This window comes from Ornithorhynchus anatinus, chromosome 18 (assembly GCF_004115215.2).
Source record: "Ornithorhynchus anatinus isolate Pmale09 chromosome 18, mOrnAna1.pri.v4, whole genome shotgun sequence".
Classification (NCBI taxonomy): Eukaryota; Metazoa; Chordata; class Mammalia; order Monotremata; family Ornithorhynchidae; genus Ornithorhynchus; species Ornithorhynchus anatinus.
In genome coordinates, this window is record NC_041745.1 from 8,738,755 (window position 1) to 8,762,586 (window position 23,832).

At 45.5% G+C, this 23,832-nt stretch overlaps 1 long non-coding RNA gene across 1 annotated transcript in view; it reads left to right on the plus strand.

Annotated features, from left to right (window-relative positions):
* The window catches only part of LOC103170215, a 180,155-nt gene extending 160,975 nt beyond the window's left edge, over nt 1-19,180 (plus strand). The window contains exons 6-8 of the long non-coding RNA XR_003766095.2: nt 10,299-10,359; nt 13,684-13,886; nt 18,419-19,180. This is a non-coding gene — a long non-coding RNA (uncharacterized LOC103170215). The remainder of the gene's footprint in view (nt 1-10,298; nt 10,360-13,683; nt 13,887-18,418) is intronic.
* Nucleotides 19,181-23,832: the final 4,652 nt, after the last annotated feature.

Sequence of the window (23,832 nt, forward strand, 5' to 3'; positions counted from 1 at the left end):
CCTCTAAAGGCAAAGTCTACAACAATTCATTACGGAAAAACAGCAAACCTTGGGAAACAGGAAGAGTGCCTGAAGTCCCCGCGCCCAAAATTCCTTCCCATATCCCGTGGTGGAAGCCGCTGAGAGTTGGATAAGCAAACTCCTACAAGAATACGGAATCTCTTCACCAGAAGATGGAAACATTTCTACTAGCAGTGAACGACAGAGTTCCTTACATTTGTAGGACAGCCCCTTTCTATTGGACAGAGCATGGGCACGGGAGTCAGAAGGACCTGACTAATGCAGGCTCCACCATTTGCCTGCTGTGTGACCCTGGGCAAGTCACTTCATTTCTCTGGGTTTCAGTTACCTCATCTGTAAAATGGGGATTGAGACTGAGAGCCCCATGTGGGATGGGGACCGTGTCCAACCCAATTTGCTTGTATTCACCCCAGCGCTTAGTTCAGTGCCTGGCACTTTGTAAATGCTTAACGAATACCTCAATTATTATAATTATTCCTCTTTCTTAAGTGTTTCATAAATACAGTTCATTTAAAAAGCCGTATGTGTGCACTTCACATGGTGCTGCACTTTTGTCTGTCTACTTGCTCATGACATTGAGAGAACAACAAAGAGGGACCAGAGAGTGCCATGGCATTGGGAAAACCACAGTTTATTTGCTTACATTAATATTCTTCTCCCCCTCTACACTGTTAGCTCTTTGTGGACTGGACCTGTGTCTACTCTACCAACCCTCTTTTACTGTATTTTTCCAAGTGCAGTCGGACAGGAAGGCCTTCCCAGACTGAGTCCTCTCTTTCCCTCTGCCCCTCCTCCCCTCCCCACTCCCCCTACTCCCTCCCTCTGCTCTTCCCCCTTCCCCTCCCCACGGCACTGGTGCCTTTTTGTATATATTATTCATTACTCTATTTGATTAATGATGTGTATATATCTGTGAATCTATTTATTTATCTTGATGGTATTGATGCCTGTCTACTTGTTTTGTTGCCTGTCTCCCCCGTTTAGACTGTGAGCCCGTTGTTGGGCAGGAATTGTCTCTATCTGTTGCCGAATGTCCATTCCAAGCGCTCAGTACAGTGCTCTGCACACGGTAAGCGCTCAGTAAATACGATTTAATGAATGAATGAAAGGAAGCACCCAATAAAAACTGATTCCTTTGCTCAAGTTCTGCGTCCTGAAGTTTCTGGACCAAGACTTAACCATCATTCTCAGTGGGACACTCCATGAACATCTCCCGTCACCATGATCAACTTCACCTTCCCCACCACAACAACACTCTCACTGAGCAAAAGACACATGGGACTGTCGAACAGAAATGGAGCCTATATGAGCATTGGAACAAAGGCTTTCAAGAGTGGGTCTTGACCAATGCAGTAGAGAGGTCGACCATTGGGAAACCAACAGGTTGATGCGCACCAATCAGGAAGGGGTTTCTTGTTCTCAAGCAGCATGGAGTTACCAAGAAAAAAAAAATTAGAAAACAGCAGTGAGCTCTGTGGGTGGCGATGGCAACAGCCTGAAAAGAGTGTCATAGGAGATGGGTCTTTTCGGCCACATCTGAATCCTTGGATAAAATCAGGTTGTGTCATCTTTAAATACAAAGTACAGCTCTGCCACCCTGACGTTATGTATGGCTAAAGAATCCAGGAGCATTCCTTTCAGGGATAACCCGTCAGCGTTTGTGCTTTTGAAAAAATCTAGGAAAGAAGGGAATAGATTTTTTCTGGGAAATTGATATTTACCTGTCTGACCCTGAGGAAAGAATCAATGGTATTTACTGAGTCCTTACTGTAGAGCTTAGTACGGTGCTCTGCACAGAGTAAGTGCTCAATAAATACCACTGATTGACTGACTGACTCTCTCTCCAAGATTCACTGTTTCTGTTTCCCAGAGAGGCTGTCCGGTTGATTACAGGTAGACATGTTTGCTGCCCACAAAAAGTTTACAATCTAGTTGGGGAGACTGACATTAAAATAAATTACGGACACAGACATAAATGTTACGGGGCTGAGGGTGGGGGTCAATAAAGGGTGAAAATCCAAGTGCACTCTAGACTTTTATTCATTTTTGGTTGGAAAGATTATGGGGAAAGAGGTTCTACATTTCCAGAATTCTTGACCTGTTGGGAGACTGACTCTCAGAGGCTAGCTACTAAATGCTGCAGAATGAGCAATAAACAAGAGCAGTCCAATCTGCCTCCCCCTCCCACTCTCTCTTTCTCCAGCTCCCTATGCCTCTTTTGCTACTCTTTCATTTTTCTTGACCGTTTTCACCATCTTTCACCCCCCAGTGACAGAAGTCACAGCATAACCCATGCTGGAGTTCAAACTTGAAAAACCTGGCAATTTTTTTACAAATCACACTGCCTTGTAATCTTTCTTCAAGGGAGTCGGATGCAAAGTCATGTTCCTTCTTGTGAAAACACTGCTAGCCTGTGGGTGTCGACAGTCCTTCTCTTCCAAAAATCTCAGCATCCCACAGTGACTCTGGAGAAATTAAACTCCCATCCATTGAAGGGGCGAGGGGGGAGAGCAGATTTACGGAAAAAATACCTCATGCTGCAGAGCTGCCCAGAAGCAATGTTCTTATAATAATCATGATGGTACTGGTTAAGCCCTCACTATATGTCCAGTACTGTTCTAAGCACTGAATTAAAATAATTTTTAAGATCCTCCTCTCTGCCTCCTTTCTAAAGAGTCAAACTGAATCTGACCAAAATAAATTACTTCTGCATCTTAAAATTGTCCCCAGGCCTTAAAATAAAGTCCCACTCCTCGGCTCTGATTCGCTCCTGGCCTTCCCCTTTCTATCCGCATGGCAGCATATCCTTGCTGCCCGAGGAAAACAATTGTTTCCAAATGACAATCGGAAAATACTGGGCTGAGAGAGACTAGGGATACGAGTGGAGGGTTGGTTAGAAGACAACATTCCAGAGTCAAACAAAAGCTCGATTTAGTCTCCCCATCTTCCTCAATGGTATTTAGCGAGTGCCTACTGTACGCAGGGCACTGTACTGAGCATACAGAAGAGTACAATACAGCGGAGATGACAGGCGCGTTACCTGCTCATGACGAGCTCTCCGTACCAACGACACTAAGGTATTTTCTTGAGTCTCACACATCCCAGAGGTAAAGTGACAGGAATAGATACATGTCCATAGCTTTAGGCAGATCGATGAGAATACGCTGTGAGCATTTACTAAATTCTGTCTCTGAAGATCGCCAGGGTTGGAAAATACAACTTGGCTCCTCAAATAAACATCATATGGCTGGCTGAGGCTAAGATGGGGTCTAGTCTCAAGCTCTCTTGTGGGATTGGTAGATGAAAGTCACCAGCAGACAGGTAGGTGTTTCTACCCAACATGTCCCAGAAGGCCTCTAAGTCATCAATTGAGTAGAAGAGTGGAGAGACTTGCCAGCTAGATCGGGGGGTTTATTTTTCAGCCCAAAACAAGCTCCCTCAATGACAGCCACCAAAATTGCCTTCTGGGATGTTACTTTATTATTTTAAATAGCCTTCAAGCCCAGGAAGACAATAATTTCACTGTAGCTCTTCTTTTTCAAAGTGACTATGATGATCAACCAAAATTACCCACCTATATTTCTGTTTTAGTTTTCGGGGTCAGAGAATTAGTCAGTCCTCACTGAGGGCCATCTGTGTACACAGCACTGAACTAGGAGTCCCTAAGAACCTACTCTTCTAAGCCAATCAATCAGTGGTACTTACTGAGCGCTGTGTGCAGAGCGCCGTTCTAAGCTGTTGGGAGTGTTGATAGACATGATCCTTGCCCGAGAGGAGCTGAAAGTCTAGAGCGGAACTTACGGTCTAAAAAGAGGAGCTTACAATCTAGAGAGGGGCTTACCACATGGCATCAGTCAGCAGACTCTGTGGAGTGATTAAAACTTCAGGCTTGGGGATCTAGTGGCCCGGGGACGTTGTCGTCATCGTCTTTCGTTTCGCAACCCACATCTGCATTCAGGCCAACGAGCATTTCAATGGAGAAAGAGGAAGACCGGTCTCCCTTGCCACATCCCTGCCATCCATCGCCCTCTGTCTCCCGGACAGCCGGAGACCATCCCAAGCCCGGGTCGTCGACGTGACGCAGCAAAGAGTGGCTTCCGCGACTTCCTAGTCAATCCAGGAAGATCTCTGCTACGAAGACTGATCGACAAGACAGGATGCTTTGGAGAGCCTTGTAGGGGTCATCTCTGTCGTGTAGCCTAGTGGAAAGAGCACGGGACAGGAAGTCAGAAGATTTGGGCTCTAATCCTGGCTCTCTCTGCTGGATGAACTTGGGCAAGTCACTTAACTTTTCTGTTGCTCCAGTTTCCTCATCTGTAAAATGGGGATAAAATACCTGTCCTTCCTCCCCTTTAGACTGTGAATCCCAAGGGAGAGAGGAACTGTGTCTGATCTGATTATCCTGAATCATCACCAGTGCCTGACACATAGTGATTAACAAATACCTCTCTTATTTTTATTATTACCACCATCATCATTAATGTGACATCTGGTGTAGCAACTGAGCCATGGGACTGGAAGAGAGGAGCAGTGGAGGAGATGGGTGGGAGAAGTGGGGGGAGGAAAGGTTTGGTGCCAAAAATAAACCTGGAGAGAAAAATGTCTGGTTCCACACCAGCAGGAGATAGGGGATTGGCCAACTGGAAACCAGGTGGTCTGGTGTAAAGCTGGATGACTGCCCACCCTAGAGACGAGAAAGGCAGGCTTCTGACTCTGGGCTCCTCTCTGTACTTTTCTCTCCCTGGATGTAGACCCTGGAAAGAGAAAGCAAAACCTTCTATTATAGCCTTTCTCTCAGATAAAGCCAAACGAAAAGGGAAGCAGCGTGACCTAGTGGAAAAAACACAAGCCTCTAAGTCAGAGGACACGGGTTCTTAAGTTGGCTCTGCCAACTGCTTGCTGTGTGACCTTGGGCAAGTCACTTGACTTCTCTGTGCCTCTGTTCTCCTGTTTTCTCTCTTACGTAGACTATGAGCGGGACAGGGACTGCGTCCAATCTAATTAACTGGTTTCTACCCCAGCGCTTAGAACAGTGTTTGACACATAATAACAAATACCTTTAAAAAATAGAAAGGACATAAAATATGTGTTCAATTCCTTTTAGGCCACTGCCAGATTTCACGAGGCGAGCTGCCATACATCCACTAAGCCCCCTGCCTGATTTTGTTAAAGCTGGGGGCAAGTGGGCCAGAACCTCTCCTTGAGGCTGAGTTGCACAGAACCCCACCATTCCTCAATTCATGTTCTTTTCCGGACGATTTCTGGAAAGCTGTTAGAGAAGCATTTTGGAAAAACTCTGATAAGGACAGAAGGGAAGAGCAGTTAAGATCTATATTTTCACAGATCCGATGGAAAGACCTGAGTGGATGAATGATTTAGGCATGTGTAAAAAAATTCTGGCTGAGAAGTTATGGCTTGAGGTTTGTCTTTTCCCCAATCAATATTTCATGTCAGGACAAAGTAAGGATTTGTGTAGAAGGGTAAAAAATGTTTCAAAATATCATTTTCTAATGGACTTTCTCTTGTCCACTAAAAGGAGTTAATTCCTTCCCCTCCTCCACTGTCAATGCCACAAACCATTACTTCTTCCCCTGAACGAAACTCAAAACAAACTAGTCTAAAGTACTGAGAAAAATAACCTCTGAGGGTCCTTCCAGCCTCAACTTCAAGTGAAAAATACTTGGAGGAAATGGCAGCATAAATATTTGTTTGCCCTTGCAGCATGATCTACGAGGAAACATAATCTTCGTGTATCTTTCACTGACCCTTGCCAATAATTCTGCCGTGGTTGCTGCTGACAGCATATATCAGGGATCAGAAGCCCCACCAGGCTCTTCTCTTCATCAAAGCCAACAGTGACCTTGTAGTCCTGGGAGATGTAATCCCTCTCCCTAAAGATATGACAAGGAGCTTTGCCAACTTGTCAGACAGTCTGACAGTGCTTGGTATCTCATCAGGCCTCCCCCAACCCTGGAAAGTTGTCAGAGGGGAAGCTGGGGCACAATTACAGAGTAATCAGATTGTCCCATGGGGGCTCACATTTTTTAATTCCCCTTTTTACAGATGAGGTAACTGAGGCACAGAGAAGCTAAGTGACTTGCCCAAGGTCACACAGCAGACAAGTGGCAGAGATGGGATTAGTGACTCTAAGAGAACTATCCTGATGAAATTTTTCAGTGATTCTGGATAATCTACATTAGTTTGGGTCTGGGAGTGTGTCTAGCCTTCTCTGTCCACTTCCTTCTCTCCCAAATACCCTGGCCACCCATCTTACCTTTGGTATGGCAATCATGGATTTTGTCTCATAGTCCTGCCACGCAAAGGCCTGTGAAACTGGCAAAAAGTTGCACTTTTGAGGGATGCTGATTAACTTTGTACCTATCTCAGTGCTTAGAACAGTGCTTGACACATAGAAAGTGCTTTGAAAATTCAACAGTAATAATAACTTCGCTAAAAATGTCTTCCTAGATGAGTTGGGTTTTGCACGTACATATCTGGATGAATGTGTGAGAGAGCCAGAATAAATGTATGTATATTTTTGAGTGTTTGGAAGGAATGTGTATGTCTGGGTAGGTCTGGATGAGTGTGTGAGAATGTCTGGGTGTGTTTAAGGGGGTGGGGGAGATCTGAGTATGAGGGGGCCCGGTCTCCCCAACTCTCTCTCTCTCCATTTTCAACCCCCTCCGGCCACCCACCACACACACAGACCATCAGTTTGTCCCTCCCAAACCACCTTTCCTCATTCCTTTTGCCCACTGAGAATCCCCTCCTACAGTTGTCAAATATGCCGAAGGCGGCTGTAGCAGGTGGCTATTTGCAGGAACTCTCCGAATGCCTCAAGTAAAAAGTCAGATGGGGAAAAAGCTACAGGAAGATGGAGAATATTTAGTTTCCATCTTCATGAGCTTGTGATTATGGATATAAAGCAGCTCCAGAGCTGTCCCAAATGGACTCCCAGGAATTAGAGAAGCCCCTGTCCTTTACCGTGATAAACAGTCCTATGTCAAAATAAATTCCCCACCTTTTCACTCTCTTCTAGGCCTTGATTAGTACATTTTTAATGGTATTTGTTAAGTGCTTACTATGTGCCAGGCACAATACTAAGTACTTCACCAGATGCAAGCTCATCCGGTTTGGACACAGTCCACGTCTCACACGGGACTCAATCTTAATCCCCATTTTACAGATGAGATAATTGAGGTACCGAAACGTTAAGTGACTTGCCGCAGTTCACACTGCAGCAGGCAAGTGGGGGAGCTGGGATTAGAATCCAGTTCCTTCGAGACTCCCAGGCCTGTGCTCTGACCACGAGGCCAAGTAGCTTCTCTATGACCAGTTCCACTACACCAAGCTGACATGTGACAGCTTCTCTATGACATGTGAGACCACTAAACTCCTAGAGGTCACTCTATCTTCAGTCACCCGTCTACATTTCAGTTGAAGCTTCCTTATTTAGATTCTATAATGCATATAAAGGCACTTTTTTTCTTGTCAGAGAATACTGAGTGGGAAGAGTCCTGTCTGACCAGCTCAAGTTGAAATGAGCTTTCTCCTCCTGCTCCAATTTCAGATGATTAATCTCTCATATAAAAAGCTATTCGTCCCTCCTTACTTGCTGCAGGGCTGTTCATTTTCATTCCAACTACCCTTCATTTTGGCTTTTGAATTCTAGAACCAAAACAGCTGCAACAGTCTGGCCCAGGTCTCGTGACCCAAGACCTGTGACGTAGGCAAGATTTAAGGCCCAGGAACCTCGCTGGCAGTTTTGGAAAATGCAAACCTGCGAGTCTTCAAGGCACAAAAATCCTTCAGAGAAAAGTTTAAAAAGAAAGATCCTTAGGGCTAGTAATGCCTGGAAAAAACAAGTTGTGAGACGACAGTCCGGATAATACCCATTTTGCAAAAGAGTGTTTGTCTTGTTGAGACCAAAAAGCCATAGGGGAATGAGGCATAATTCCCTCCACCCCAAGAGACAAGCGGTCAGTTGACATCAGGTGAAAATACTCTTCACAGGGGGGTGACAGTGTTGAAAAATGGAACAGTTTGGCCTGACATTTTTCCTGAGAATCTGACTGAGGTGACAAGAAGCCTTTCTCACACTCCAGAAGGCCCGGAGGGGCCCTGCTTCAGTGCTTCAAACCAAACGAAATGGCTTTTAAATTCTCCTTCTCCAAGAAACTGCTCTCTCCCTAATCACCTCCCACCACTCTTCAGACCAGCCAAAGCGTTCTGACAGCTCTTACATTGGCATCAGAAGGAGGGGTGGGCGGGTTGTTTCTATGGGAGCACTGAGTACATTCTCTGGCCTGGCCAATTCTAACAGAACCTCCGTTTTCACATCTTCCAGGCAAGGAGGAACAGCGGGGCCTAGCGGAAAGAACTTGGGCCTGAGACTCAGAGGACCTGGGTTCTAATCTCAGATCTGCTGCTTACCTGCTGAGTGACTTTGCGCAAGTCACAATTTGCCTCTGCCTCAGTTCCCTCATCTGTAAACTATCGCTTCTCCCTCCCACTTAGACTGAGCCCCAGGTGGGTCAGGGACTGTGTCTGACCTGATTATCTGGTATCTACCCCAGTGCTTTGCACATAATACGTGCTTAACACTTCCTGTGGACAGGGAACACATCTACCAACCCTGTTATATCATACTCTTTCGAGCGCTTAGTACAGTGCTCTGCTCAAAGGAACCCCTCAACAAATACCACTATTATTAGGCGCAGGTTGGATTCAGCTGTTGCTGTTGCTTGATGTCATTCCTGTTCTGTGACTGCTTTGTTCTGAATTTTTTTTTTTAACTAATCAGCTATTACTTTGGATGCACATCTAAAAATTCTAACCCCCGAAGTGCATGATGGCAGATGAGTGTGTGAAGGCAGGCTGGCTCTTTCAGCAATATGGAACAGGTGAATTATTAAACCTAAATGGAAGAGTTAAGTCCCAAGAAACGGAAACACCCTGGATGCTGACAACTCGTCTCAGAATGCTTCCATGTCAGGCTTTCCCACTCTTCCCCAAAGACTCAGCTATCTGCAGAGGAAACTGCTCAATGGCAAGGGTTTTTCAATCCCAGTTTTGGGAAATGAATTGTATTTATTGAGCACTTACTCTGCACAGGGCACTATACTAAGCACTTGGAAAAGTACAATAAAACAGAGTTGGTAGACATGTTCCTTGTCACATACAACGGTAGCGAATGATAAAGAGACAAGGGGATAAAAATGACCCGTCAGCTCTGAATTTCCGGGGCCTTGGCCTGTTAAAAGTTATAGCTGTAGGCCTAATTTAACGAGAGTCTTCCTCTTTCTTTCGGTTAAAAAGAGGGAAAAATTCTCATTGTGCTCTCCAATCTGAGGGTTAAAACGAAAGGGAAGAAATTCCATTTTTTCTTATGGTCGGAATGTTTCAACTAACCACATTAACAATGGCCACTGAGTTTTGAGGAGCCATGGTGCTCTGAAACCTGTTTTTTGCTCCTCTCTTTCTCACCCCTCCCTCCCAGTCACGGTGCCAATGGAACTTGCAATCAATTGGGAATCAATGTTACGATGTCAAGTGCCAGCAAACCATAAGCACTTTTGCAAAGTCAGAATCACATCACCAATCATCGATGGTATGTGAGTACTTACACTGTGTAGAGCACCGTACCATGTTTATCGTATCCCTTTGATGCACCCCTAGGAGTGTCAACTTTGATCCCAAGGAAAAAAAAAATCAGAAACTGGAAGGAGGAGAGAACGGGATGGACAGTGACAGAACACTACAGCAGGTAGAAAGACAGAGACAAAGAGAAAATCTGCTATTTTTATGTGAAAAAAAAAACAAGCCACAAAGAGCTGCAGGACTAATAGAGTTTTCTTCAAACTGTTCATTTCCCTTTCCCTTATCTCCTAAAAAACACAAGCAATTATCTAGCACACGAGACTCAGCGAAGTAGTTATGTAAATATGCATATTCAATTATATATATATATATATATATATATATATATATATATATATACATATATGTATCTCCTGAGTGAAACCATACAGAGCTTTTGCTGGAAGAGAGCCGCTCCTTCCTCGATAGCAATGCATCACACTGGTCTGCTCTCAACAACTGATTCTCAGGAATTGGCTGGGATGCAACACGGTCTGGGGCTCTGTTTTACCATGTCTGAATGGTCCTTTTGTACAGCACACCATGCTGAGTAAACAGCATTATTACAACTTAGAAGGTATAGAAATGCAATTTTTTTTTTACCATGTGGCCTCAACTTCTGTGCCCTTCCATTACAGAATCTTGAACAGACAACGTGAGAAGCGGTGCGGCCCAGTGGAAAGAGCATGATCCTAGAAGGTAGAGGACCTGGGTTCTAATCTTGGCTCCACTTGTCTGCTGTGTCACCTTGGGCCAGTCACCTGACTTTTCTGTGCCTCAGTTACCCCATCTCTAAAATGGGGGTTCAGACCGTGAGTCCCAACTGGGGCACGGACTATGTCCAACCCCGCTTAGTGTAGTGCCTGGTACCTAGCACCCCTTAACAAACACCCCTAAAAAAAAAAATAACTAAAAACGTTTTAATTCCTTCCCCATTCTTTGGACTCCAAGAACACAGTCAGTGCATATTAGTATCATGGGCCATATTAATTCTCTAAAGGTTTATTATTATCATTATTATTATTATTATTGTATGTGTTAAACAGTTAGCAGCCTTTTGGCATTAGGTGGGCTAACAAGGACTGGGAAATCCTAGGAGAGATACAAAGCATCTTTCCCATCTTGGCTGGGTCAACCTCTGACAGCACCCCACAGCCATTTATTACATTTAATAACAACAAATCTATCACCAAATTGCTTCCTCACAGAAAGCGGCCAAGTGTTTGCCAGCCTTAACTCTTAGGATCTCTCAAGATCCCCACTTAACGACAATAGCAGGACACAAAAAGAATCTTCTAATCACTGATTTGGTTTAGCTGGAGAGTGACAATGTTGAGATTTCTAGAAGTCCAGCTGAGGAAAGGGCCTCCTAAGGAAGCCATGGAGCCTAGTGGAAAGAGCATGGGCCTTACAGAGGACCTGGGTTCTAACTGTGGTTCTGCCACTTGCCTGCTGTGTGACCTGGGGCAAGTCACTTAACTTCTCTGTGCCTCAGTTATCTCATGTGAAAAATGCTAATTAAATATATGTTCTCCCTCCTACTTAGACTGTGAGCACCATGTGGAACAGAAACTGTATAGGAACAGATTAACTTCTATTACCTCAGCACTTATAATAGTGCTTGACACAGTTAAGTACTAACAAATACCCGAATACAATAGGAAAAAAAAAGCATGGGCCTGGGACTGAGTGGACCTGGGTTCCAAAAGCAGCTCGCTCCTGCCACTTCATCATCCATGGTATTTACTGAGCACTTACTGTGTGCAGAGCACTGTACTTAGTGTTTGGGAGAGTATAAAAAATGGAGTTGGTAGACACATTCCCAGCACTTGCCTGCTGTGTGACCTGGGGCAAGTCACTTGATTTCTCTGTGTCTCAGCTTCTTCATCTGTAAAATGGGGGATTAAATACCTTCTCCTTCTCCCTTACACCGTGAATCCCCCGTGGGGCAGGGAGGGCTGCTGACCTGACTGAATCTACCCCAGAGCTTAGATCATAGTAAGCACTTTACAGATACCCAATTATTATTACCATTGTATCTAGGGTCTTTTAAGGAGTCTAGGGGCTGCCTGGAGTAGGGGACACCATGAGTATTTTAAGAGAGAGGATCCTAAGCCGCGTCAGTTTGGGGGATATACATGGAGTGAAAAATCTCAATGCCTGATCTTCAGCTGGTCCATATAAGTGTTCCCTTTAGATTCCATACTCTGATGGAATAATAAGTGTGGTATTTGTTAAGAGTTTACTATGTGCCAAGCACTGTATTAAACCCTGAGGTACATACAAGATAATCAGGTTATAGAGTATCCCTGTCCCCCATCCTCCAGACTGTACTTTCCTTGAGGACAGGAAATGCACTCTATTTTGCTGTGCACCGTATAACGCACTGTATCTTCCCTAGCGCTTGGTACAGTGCTCTGCACACAGTAAGCGCTCAATAAATACCACTGGGGCTCACAGCCTAAGGGGGAGGGAATACGCTTCCTGCCAAAAAGCCTTCCAAAAAGCACTCTTGGCCCCTTGAACCCCAATTAACATGTGCCAACTGTTCCTATTCTGTCAACACCCCCTGAATATACGAACCCTAGCTCCAGTTCCACAAAACTATCCACCCACTCAGCAACTGGAGTAGCATTACATTTCGTTTTCCCTTTCTTCCCTCTGGGAGGTCGTCTGGAAGAGCCTTAGTAAGCCACGGCAAAAACCAGGGACACCGAGACAGCCATGTGAAGGGCTTTGTCTCGCATTATGGGGTTGGCTTGGCTTCTTCTCTGCCATGGCCCACACTTGTTCCGCACTAGCCAGGGACAAGTTGCGCCTGACACATTTTTGCCTCAAAATAACACAACTGAAGAAAATAAAGGGAAAGCACATCGCAGCTTGAGTTCCTGGACAAAACCAAGACAGTCAAAGCAGACCATGTTGGGGAACCTACTGGGGGGTGGAGGGGTGGGCAAGAAACTCTCTCGCCAAAAGATTGCCAGGAGATTGGAATTTCTGGCAGGTCCCCAGTGGCTTCACTGGAGAGCTGTCTGAATGGCTCACAAGACGTCAGTGTTTTTGGATCCGGCTGGGAAGATTGGCAAGCATTTGGCCCACACGTTTTCAGCAAAGAAAGTGGGAATAAGGAGGGGGTTCTGTCATTCAAAAACGTTGGAAGGGTGGACAGAAGTCATTTCAGTAGAAGATGTGTTTAGGAATTTCAGGTTCAGAGAAATAAGCTTGGAGACAAATCCAATTAGACCCAGGTCCCCAGAATCCCAGGCCTGGAACCAACTTACATTCCAGGCTGTGGATGCAATCTATGGGGAAAAAAATCAAAGGTAAAAGATCCCCACCCCAGAGCTTGATTCTCTAGTGCACCGAGTAAGCCCTCAATAATAACAATAATAATAATGGTGGTTTATGTTAAATGCCTCCTATATACCAAGCACTAAACTCAGATGGGAGCGATAAGAGATAGCAGGTGAGACCTGGTTCCCGACCCACTCGGAGGGAGGGAAAATGGGTAATTTATCCCCATTTTACAGTTGAGGAACCTGTGTCATGGAGAAGCTAAGTGACTGGTCCCAGGTCTCCCAGCAGGCAAGTGGCAGAGCTGAAATTAAAAGCCAGATCTCTCAACTTCCAGGTCCATACTCTTTTCACTAGGTCACACTGCTTCTCCCCATAAACACTACTGACTGTCCGCTTTTCCGGTAATGTCTATTCAGTCTTTATGCCACATTCAATAAAATCCGAGGGATAATAATGAAATCAAGTGCTGGTGTTCTATTAGTCAATCAATAGTATTGTTTCAGGACCTACTGTATGCAAAGCACTGTAGTAAGAGTCTGGGAGAGGGCACAAGAAGAAAGGCAAAGTTCCCTGCTCCCAGGGGGCTTTCAATCCAATGGAGGTGGAGGGGAAGAGAGGAGGGTGTGGGAAGTGGAAGAGAAGGAACATGTTATGATGAAGGAGGGAGGTTCATTTCCACTCTGGTACAGTGTCTCTCGCCCCTGAGACTTGTCTCTGTTCCTACAGAACTAAACCGATGGATTTAGTAGGTGGGACAGGTCTCGACAGGCCTTGGCCCTCGAGGAGAACCTTTCAACGGGAGCCCTGAGAAGATAAGGTCCTGTCTTGTTGGGAACAGTCTCTGATGACTTCAGGCAACATTTACCGGGGAGGTAATGACCTGCAGTTACCTGCTCTTGGGATCTGGTGTCGGGAGCAGTTGCTGAATGGTAAGAATTCTCGCTTTTTCACTGACTTGCTGTGTCACCGGGAGCGCGTCACTTAACTCCCAGAATACCGAGAAGCAGGATGGTCTAGTGGAAAGAGCACGGGGCCCGGAAGTCAGAGGACCTGGGTTCTAATTCTGGCTCTGCCGCTCACCGGCAGGTAACCTTGGGCAAGTCACATGGCTTCCTCATGTCTTAATTTCCTCATCTGTAAAATGGGGATTCGATAACTCCTCTCCCTCCATCTTAAACCACGAGCCCCATGCGGGAACGGGACTGTGTCCAAGCTGATTGTCTCATATCTGTGAGAGGAAGCGTGGCCTAGTGAATAGAGCACCAGTCTGGGAGTCAGAAGGACTTGGGTTCTAATCCCAGCTCAGACTGTGTCCAACCCGATTACCTTGTACCTACTCCAGCGCTTAGTAGAGTGCCTGGCACATAGTAAGTGCTTACCAAATACCATTATGATGATGATTATTATTACCCCAGCACTCAATACAATGCCTTGTACATAGTTAGAACTTAACAAATACCATACAAAAAAAGGACCAATAGCAGGACTTGCCTACTGATAAACTTTGTTAGTACAATCACTCATCCTGTCCCGACTGGATTACTGCAGCAGGCTCCTTTCTGACCTCCCAACCTCCTGTTTCTCCCCACTTCAGTCCATACTTCACTCTGCTGCCCGGATTACCTTTCTACAGAAACGTTCAAGGTATGTCACGCCCCTCCTCAAAAATTTCCAGTGGTTGCCTTTCAACATCTGCATCAAACAAAAACTCCTCATTATTGCCTTCAAAGCTGTCCATCACCTTGCCCCTTCTTACCTCACTCCCTTCTCTCCTCCTACATCCCAACCTGCACACTCTGCTCCTCTGCTGCTAACCTTCTCACTGGGCCTCCATCTCTCCTGTCCCGCCGTTGACCCCTGGCCCACATCCCACCTCTGGCCTGGAATGCCCTCCCTCCTCACATCTGCCAAACAATCCCTCTTCCCCCCTTCAAAGCCCTAGTGGAGGCTCACCTCCTCCAAGACGCCTTCCCAGACTAAGCCCCCTTTTCCTCAGGTCCCCTTCCATTCTGCGTCACTTTGACTCGCTCCCTTTGCTCTCTCCCCCACACCCCACAGCACTTACGTACAAATGTATATATCTATAATTCTATTTATATTGATGCCTGTTTACTTGTTTTGATGTATATATAGCTATAATTCCATTTATTTATACTGATACCTGTTTTACTTGTTTTGATGTCTGTCTTCCCCCTTCTAGACTATAATCCCGGGGTGGGCAGGGATTGTCCCTCTTTACTGCTGAATTGTACTTTCCAAGCGCTTAGTACAGTACCCTGCACACAGTAAGCACTCAATAAATATGACTGAATGAATGAACCATCTATGGGTGGGGGAACAGGTTTAGTACTTATTTCCCCCATCTAATAGAACGATTCTCCTACCAACAAGACATTCTACCAACCTACCAGGACCCCTGTTTCAGTTCAACCCAACTCCCAGAATCCACTTCACACCCAATAAGAAAGTTTCTTGAAGCGGAGGAAGACAGAGAGTTACAAAACGTGCTGTGGGTTGACGAATTTTGAGTTCAAATTCACAGTGCTTCTCTACCTATAAAAGTTAAGCATGCCCTAGGCCAAAATGATTCTCCTGGGAATTTACTTTATTAATAAGGTGGGTTATCAACAAATAGTTTCTTATTGTACATATACCACTAAGAACATGCTCCAACTTTAAATTGAAAACCAGCCTTACTCTACCACCATTCTATTAGGCTATGTTGTTTAACAAGAAAAGAAGACTTCCTGACAGCAGTCATGTTGAGCAGAAGGAACCCAGCATTGCGATTTTATTTCAGAAGAACACCTAAGGGTTTGAACAATTCTTTATATTTTATCCCAAGCGGCGCAACTGCGGATTTGAGGTTATTGAGCTCCTTTTTGGAGGAGTTAATAGACCTACATCACTGTTCTTACTTCCCCAAGACGACTGCATTTCATTTTAAATATCGTTGGGGGTTTAAAACTGTACACTCCATCATTGCAAGAGGGTGGATGTACTGGTAACTCTCTCCTAGTTCAGTAACAGCTCCTGTTGCTAAGAGACCGAATGGGATTTGGGGGATTACTTGAACTCAACTGGGAAAAAAAAAAAAAACAACTAGAAATGAATCTGTTGAGTAGCTGTTTTCAGACAAATCGGCTTGATGATGGCAGACATTCAAAAGAAAGGTGTCGTCCCATTGTCAATGGCAACGGGGAGCGTCTGATAGCAAGGGGCATAATAGACTATCAGTGCTTTCAAGGCTGAACTTCCAAGCTGTGTTCCGTCAGTGCCAAAGTCAACTTGATGAAATTCTTTGGAAGAACATGTATGGACCTCTGTGTGGGCCAAAATATTTCATCAAACTCTGCCTTAATATTTGCCAAAATGCTGACTCCAAACAAGAAAGTGGAATTATTGCAAAAGTTCCCAAAAGATTGGGTACGACATTCTTTCTTCTGCTCTTAATGTTATTCTGCTTCCTTGTTTTTAAGTGGCTTTTTCAAAAACCTGCAAAAGCTGCTTTAAAAAAAAAAACTTCTGAGAAATAATAGCAAAGCTGTGCTAGACACAACCCCCACATCAACATGTTGCACCACAACATTAAATTCCATTTTTGTGATTCTTGTTGCTGGGGTTACTGCCTCTGAAAAAGAATTTTCTAAAGCTCTTCATTTCTGCTGAGGACTACACCCACTAAAAAGCCATTTCAAGGTGAATTGAGCTTATAAAATTCCATTCTCAAGTGTCACATGGAGCGAGGAACATCTTTTTCTCGGGGGCAAAGCCACCTGTAAGCTGCAGGTCAGAGTTGAATGGCTTTTACCCAAGCTGTTTGCAATATTAAATGAACTTAAAGAAGTATCCACACAATAGTATTTGGGAAGAAACTGGGCAGAAAACCGTACTAAGTACTTGAAAGAGTACCAGAGAATAAGCAGACATGATCCCTGCCCTCACTATGCTGACTATCTGTGGTGAGCCTGTCTCGTAGAAAAAAATCATTGGGTTGGATTGACTTCCCGCTCTTGTCAGGCAAACCTTAACCTAAACTCTCCTAGGCAAGTGCCGATCTACCTCCAGTATAAGACCAGTTAACTCCACCAATAACCTGCATTTTAGAATTTTCCTTAGACCGTGAGCCCCTCATGGGACAGGGACTGTGTCCAATCTATCTTGTACCTATCCCCGTGCGTGGCACAGGGGTTGGAACATAGTAAGTGCTTAAATACAATTAAAATGACTTGAAAATGAATTGTTGAACCAAAAGCACAACAGGCAAGCTTAATTCAGACCTGCAACCCCCTTGGAAGATGAAGCTAATGACAGTTCTGACGAACACCTGAAAAAGCAGCAGGATCTAGAGGGAAGAGCACGGGCCTGGGAATCAGCTGGCCCGAGAGTGGGAGGGCCTGGGTCCTAATCCTGGCTCCACCTCTTGTCTGCTGTGACACCTTGGCCGAGACACTTCACTTCTCTGTGACTCAGTTACCTCATCTGTAAAATGGGAATTAAGATTCTGAGCCCTATGTGGGAGGAGGACTGTGTCCAACCTGATTATTTTTGCATCTACCCCAGAGCTTAGCAGAGAGCAAGGCACATGGTAAGCCCCTAACAAATACCACTACAAAACCAAACCAAACCCAACAAAAAAGGTATATCTGCTGGGGATTTTCCTTAAGCCGGACAGATCCCAGCCTGGAGTGGCAAATGTGGGAATGCTGAAGATGCTTCAGAAAAAAATAAATTCAAATCTATGAATGTTTATAACATAATAATTACAGTGCTCGTTGAACGAGAGCTATGTGCTAAGCAATGGGATCGACGCCAGATAAGCAATCCCCGTTTTCCAGAAAACTGAGGTACAGAGAAATTAAGTGACTTGTACAAAGTTGTGCAGCAGGCAAGTGGCAGAGCCGGAATTATAATCAGGTCTAACACAGGGGAGTAGTGTGGGCTAATGGATAAAGCACGGGTCTGGGAGCCAGAGGGACCTGGGTTCTAATCTGGTTCTGCCACATGCCTGCTGTGTGACCTTGGGAAGTCACGTAACTTCTCCGGGTCTCTGTTTCCTCATCTGAAATATGAGGATTCAACGTGCACACTATGTCCAGTGAGTCCCGTGTGGGACACGGACTGGGACTGACCTGATTACTTTGTACATGCCCCAGTGTTTAGTCCAGTGCTTGGCACATAGTATTTAATGGGTACCATAATCATTAACTATCATTACTATGAGACTAAAGAAAAGACTTCGGATGAAAGAAACTCTGGGGCAAAAGAGATTTATCTGTGTTTGTGTAGGAAGAGTAATTAAGTAGGGAGTCACTTTCAACCTGTGTAAATCGGGCTTTAAAAGCACTCAGACAAGGAGATACAGATGCAGTGACTTGCTCTTTATACTAAGTAAAGCTCTGTGATTCCTCTCTGTTTCCCTTTTGCCTCCTTGGGATTCACCGGGCCCTCTGCTTCAAAGGAAGGCGCTCCGAGACGAGCCAAGAACAGAATTTCCAGTCAAGTCTCCCGTCTGAGCAGCCAGCCACTGGGTCTGAAGGATTCCGTCGCTTCTGTGGGGACAGGGGGCGGGGCTTGAAAGGCTTCGGGTTGAGAAGGAATAGAGGGGTGGACAGATAGAGGGGAAGACTGGAGTAGGGGCAGAGGGAGGAGAAGAAGGGAGAGAACAAAGGAAGAGAAAGGGGGAAGGAAAAGTGAAAGGAAGGTGTTCACCTCCGTCTTCACTGACGGTCTTCTGGGGCCATTCTGAGCTCTGGTTTTGGATGACAAGGACGTGGTGAAGACACACTCTGTCCCCGCCCCGTTCTCTGCCTCCACAAGCTTTCTGCGATGATTCCCTTGAAGTGGTGCTATGGCAGAAGACCCCTTATCTATTTATCTAAACGTTGCTAAAACATCTCCTGCCCTGGTGATGAGGAGCTCTGTACAAGTACCCACCGGGCATGCAGCTTCCCACATGGGGAATGCATGCCCACATGGACTTTCTTCTGTTCTTTTGCCAGCTCTTTCCTGCGGCGTTGGGCCAGAGAGTTGAGGGTAGGGATGGTGCCCGTGAACTCTATTGTGCTGTACTCTCCCAAGTACCCAGTACAGAGCTCTGCACACAGTGAACGCCTGATAAACACCAGAGATTGACTGACTGGCTGCAGGAGCGATGGAGCAGGGTGTGGCGGGCTGCCTTTTCCCTCTCTTTTTTTGTTTTTAATGCAATCTGTAAAGTGTTTACTACGTGCCAGGCACTGTACTATAGTCTGGGGTAGATACGAACGAATCAGGTTGGACACAGTCCATGTCCCACATGGGGCTCAGAGTCTCAATTCCCATTTTACGGATGAGGTAACTGAAGCACTGAGAAGTGCAGGGACGTGGTGGAGTCAGGATTAGAATCCAGGTCCTCAGACTCCCAGGTCTGTGCTCTTTCCACTAGGCCATGCTGTTGCTTTTCTCCCTTTTCCATTTTCCCCTCGCCCGTGGGTGGATGTTTAAGCCCTCCTCTGGAAGTGAACCTCCAGAGGGTCATTTCAACCAGCTTACCCACTATGGTCAATAAAGAACCAGACAAAGGGCATTCCCCTGTGGGAGACGGAAAGTTTCTTTGCAGTATATCTGCTGCTGTTGTTGCTCTCTGTTTCCTATAGCGGCAGACCTCAGCAGGAGCTGCCAGGTATTACTGGATGCATAAGCATAAAGGTGAGTGGGTCAGGAGGCAGATAAAGAAGAGAAGCTGCTGCGGGGGGGGGGGGGGGGGGGGGGGTGCAGAAGATAGGAGAGTTTGGCTACAAGGAGAGGGGTTTATGTGAGGGGGAGATGTGGAAGATTGAAGTAACACGGCTACCGTCAGCCCTCTCGAACGTCGGGCAAGGAGAGGCCCGTGATGTCACAGGTTAAGCCGGAAACGCGGCGTACCTTGAGGACGTCACTTGTGCCGTTTCCCCGAAGCTCGCCGACCTTCAGCGATCCCAGAGCCCCCAGCTCGGCCACCCAATCCAAGCCACAGAACTCGGCAGCGGAAACCACGGTGGAGGGAGGCTCGGCCCTGAAAGAAAAACAAGACAAAAAATAATAATTATAATGATGGTATTTGTTAAGCGCTTAATGTACGTTAAGCACTGTTCTAAGCACTGTGGAAGATACAAGCTAATTAGGTTGGACACAGTCTGTACCACACTTATTTTACAGATGAGGTAACTGAGGCACAGAGAAGTTAGGCGCCTTGCCCAAGGTCACACAGCAGACAAGCGGCAGACCTGGAATTAGAACATAGGTCCTTCCAACTCCCAGGTCTGGGTTTTATCTGCTAGGCGATAGAGCTTCCCTTAAAAGCATCCCATGCCATATTGCTACTGGAAAGGGGACCGGACCACTGAAAACCGGACTGAGGGTTCTAAAACAGTGCCTGAGGGCAAGTTTGAAGTGAAAGCTTGAGATGGTGGGGGTCCCATTCTTAAACCTGTTCGGAACCCCCCCCCAAAACCAGGGAACAGCAAAAAGACCCGGAAGTCAGAAAATCAGCAGTAAAGAGCTAGGCCAGGTTCGCTTGTAAATAGTTTAATCTTTTAAGTAAATAAATTGTTTTATGAGCCCTGTAAAGCCTGCTTTGCTTCTGGGGAAAGCACCCACCACATTAGCATTTTCATCAGTTGCTCATAGGCCATTTGTTTGCTTTGTGATCTTGGGCAATTCACTTACCATCTCCGGGCCTCAGTTTTCTCATCTGAAAAATGGAGATTAAATCCTACTCCCTTCTACTTGAGACTGTCAGCCCTAAGTGGTACAGCGGGTGTGTCCAACCCGATTCACTGCGGGCAGGGAACGTATCTTCCAACTCTGTTGTACTGCACTCTCCCAAGCGCTACGTCCAGTGATCTGCCCACAGTAAGCGTTCGATAAACACCACTGATGATGATCAACATTTTGAAACGACCCCTCAGTTTAGTACAGTGCAAGGCATATAGTAACCGCTTGTCAGGTACTATTGTTTTGGAAGATGTGGAGCAAGAACTGGTAGCAGCACATTCCAGAAGGAGAGTGGGGCGAGGCTCGGGAGCACTGGAGTTTTGAGGTTACCCTTTGTTTCCCCCTTCAGCCTGAGCTGACCAAAACTCTCTCCTGAGGGTAAAGCTCAGCAAAGCCGACAGCTCCCCCTGTTGCTTTTACGGGTTCAGAGAGAACGCATTTCTCCTGGAGGGACACCTGTGGTGACTCCATCTCTCCACCACTTGCAATCAGCCCGTGTGACTAATCAAAACTCTGTTGTGGGAGAGGTCGCAACCTAGGAAAGACGATTAAAAGGGTGCCGGGGAAAACAACCACTGCCGTTCGCTCCTTGCCCTGTTGTCGGGATTCTCTCTGTGGGGACGTCCCTCCGGAAACCCCAATATGAGGAGGTGAATTGTAGAGTGGGAAGGGGTCACCAAAGCCCTCCTGGTCCAGTCTCCTGACCTCAGACATCTGAAGAAAGGGCCACCTGCATGCCGAAAGGGGGTAAATTATTCCAGATTTCTTGGATCTCAACATAAAGAGCTTTGAGAAAGAGGCAACACAGTCTACCGGAAAGAGACCGGGGAGTGCAGAATTCCAAGTTCTTGTCCCAGTTCTGCATGTCTTTGGACAAGTCGCTTAACCTTTGTGTGCCCCTGCTTTTCCGTCTTTAAAATGGGGATGAGATTTCCTGTTTCCCTACAGATGAGATTGAGAGTCTGGTATGAGACAGGAACTATGCCCCTTCAATTACCCAGAATTTAGCACACAGTAAGCAGTAGGAAAGTCCCATCTTCACTGTGTCTCAGTTTTCACGTCTATAAAATAGGTAGAAAATACCTGTTCTTTGTCATCCTAAACCATGAGCCCCAAATGGGGCAGGGTCTGTGTCTGACCTGATGATCCTGTATCTACTCCAGCACTTAGCACAGTGCTTGGCACATAGTAAAGGATTAATAAACATCATTGTTATTCTTGTCATTATTATTGTCATGTAATATAATAATAATGATAAAGTAAATAAAATTATCTAACTTCTATCATCTAATTTGCATTATCCCATATATTCATGCCTATACATATATATACATTCATTCAATAGTATTTATTGAGCGCTTACTATGTGCAGAGCACTGTACTAAGCGCTTGGAATGAACAAGTCGGCAACAGATACAGTCCCTGCCGTTTGACGGGCTTACAGTCTAATCATATGTGTGTGAAGTCATGATTTAGACATGAAATGCATCTATAACAGTCCTACAAGCAACGATATTTAGAATCACATAACATAGCCTAACCTGGAATATTACATGATCCAAAATTTCACATTCTCCAAGATTAAAAAAAAATCCAGCCACAAATATCTTGTCTCCAAAGAGTTAACTGGAAAGGGAAACAAAGGGAAAGTCACTTTTGCCATCCATATTATGTGCTTTTAGAATTTTTTCCACATTATTACCAACTCTATTGCACTCTCCCAAGCACTTAGTACAAAGCTTTGCATGACGTAGTGGAAAGAACACAGGGCTAGGAGTCAAGGAAGCTAGGTTCTAATCCTGACTCCACCACTTGCCTACTGTGGGACCTTGGGCAAGTCATTTAACTTCTCTGTGCCCTGGTTTCCTCACCTGCACAATGAGGATTCATTGCTTGTTCTCCTTCCCCCTTAGATTGAGTCCCATGTGGGACAGGGACTGCCTTGTGTCTACCCCAGCACTTAAGTTCTGTGTTTGGAATGAAGTAAGCACTTAGCAAAAACTATAATCACTATAAATGTCATTGCCTTGCCCTTCTTCTGTGGTTCGCGCTCCTCTCCCTTCTGTATTTTGAGAGTTGCGGGGTTCCTCTCATCTAAGAAACAAAGCCCCAGTTGTACGAGAGGAAGGAGAATCCCATGCACTCTCTCCGGAAGCAACGCTTCCAGGAGGTTGAGGGCTGGTGAACATATTTGGTTTAATTGCCGCTGGCATTGGGCCTGGTACAGTTTTGTGGTTTTGCTAGTAATTGCGCGTATGTTTCCTTCGCAACATGATTGGAAAGGATTGGTTCTTCCCAATTAGCTAGCTTCACTACGGGTCGGGGAGCTTTCCCTCCCCACCCTCAACCTCTGGGTCATCCAAGGGAAGACTAGGATTAGATTTCCATGAGTGATTATTCACCTTTCATTTACTGCAGTCAGCAGGAGGATTACCAGGAGTCAGTTTGTCACTTCTACCCTTGGGCTTTAAAAACAAAACATCACCGCCAAAAAAAAACACACAAAAAAAACAACAAACCCCAAAAAACCAACCAAACAAAAAAACTCAAAACCCTAAAAAAACCAACCAAGAGTGTAGACTGCAGAGACCACAGTGCTTTGCAAAAGGTAAGCACTCGATAAGTACTCCTGCTAATCCTATTTTCTCTCCTGAGGCCAACTCACTGACAAGATGCAGCAAACAGATGCAGATAATAATAATAAATGCAGTATTTGTTAAGCACTTACTATGTGCCAGGCACTGTACTTAGCACTGGGATGGATACAAGCAAATCGGGGTGCACACAGTCCCTGTCCCAAGTGGGGGTCACAGTCTCAATCCTCATTTTACTTATGAGGTAACTGAGGTACAGAGAAGTGATCTGCCCAAGGCCATATAGCAGATCAGTGGCAGAGGCGAGATTAGAATCCATGACCTCCTGACCCCCAGGCCTGTGGTCTATCCACTAAGCCATACTGATTCCTCCGTGTGTTGTGATGTGCAAGAAGGCTTGTGGGATACAAACTGCAATTGAGAAAATGATGTGGAAGTACCTTGTACTATTTATAGAAAATTATTTTTAAAAAAGCAAGTTTCCTAAAAAAAAGTGCCACCTCCCTGACTCAGCCATTTCCATCTTGAATATACCCTTTTAGAC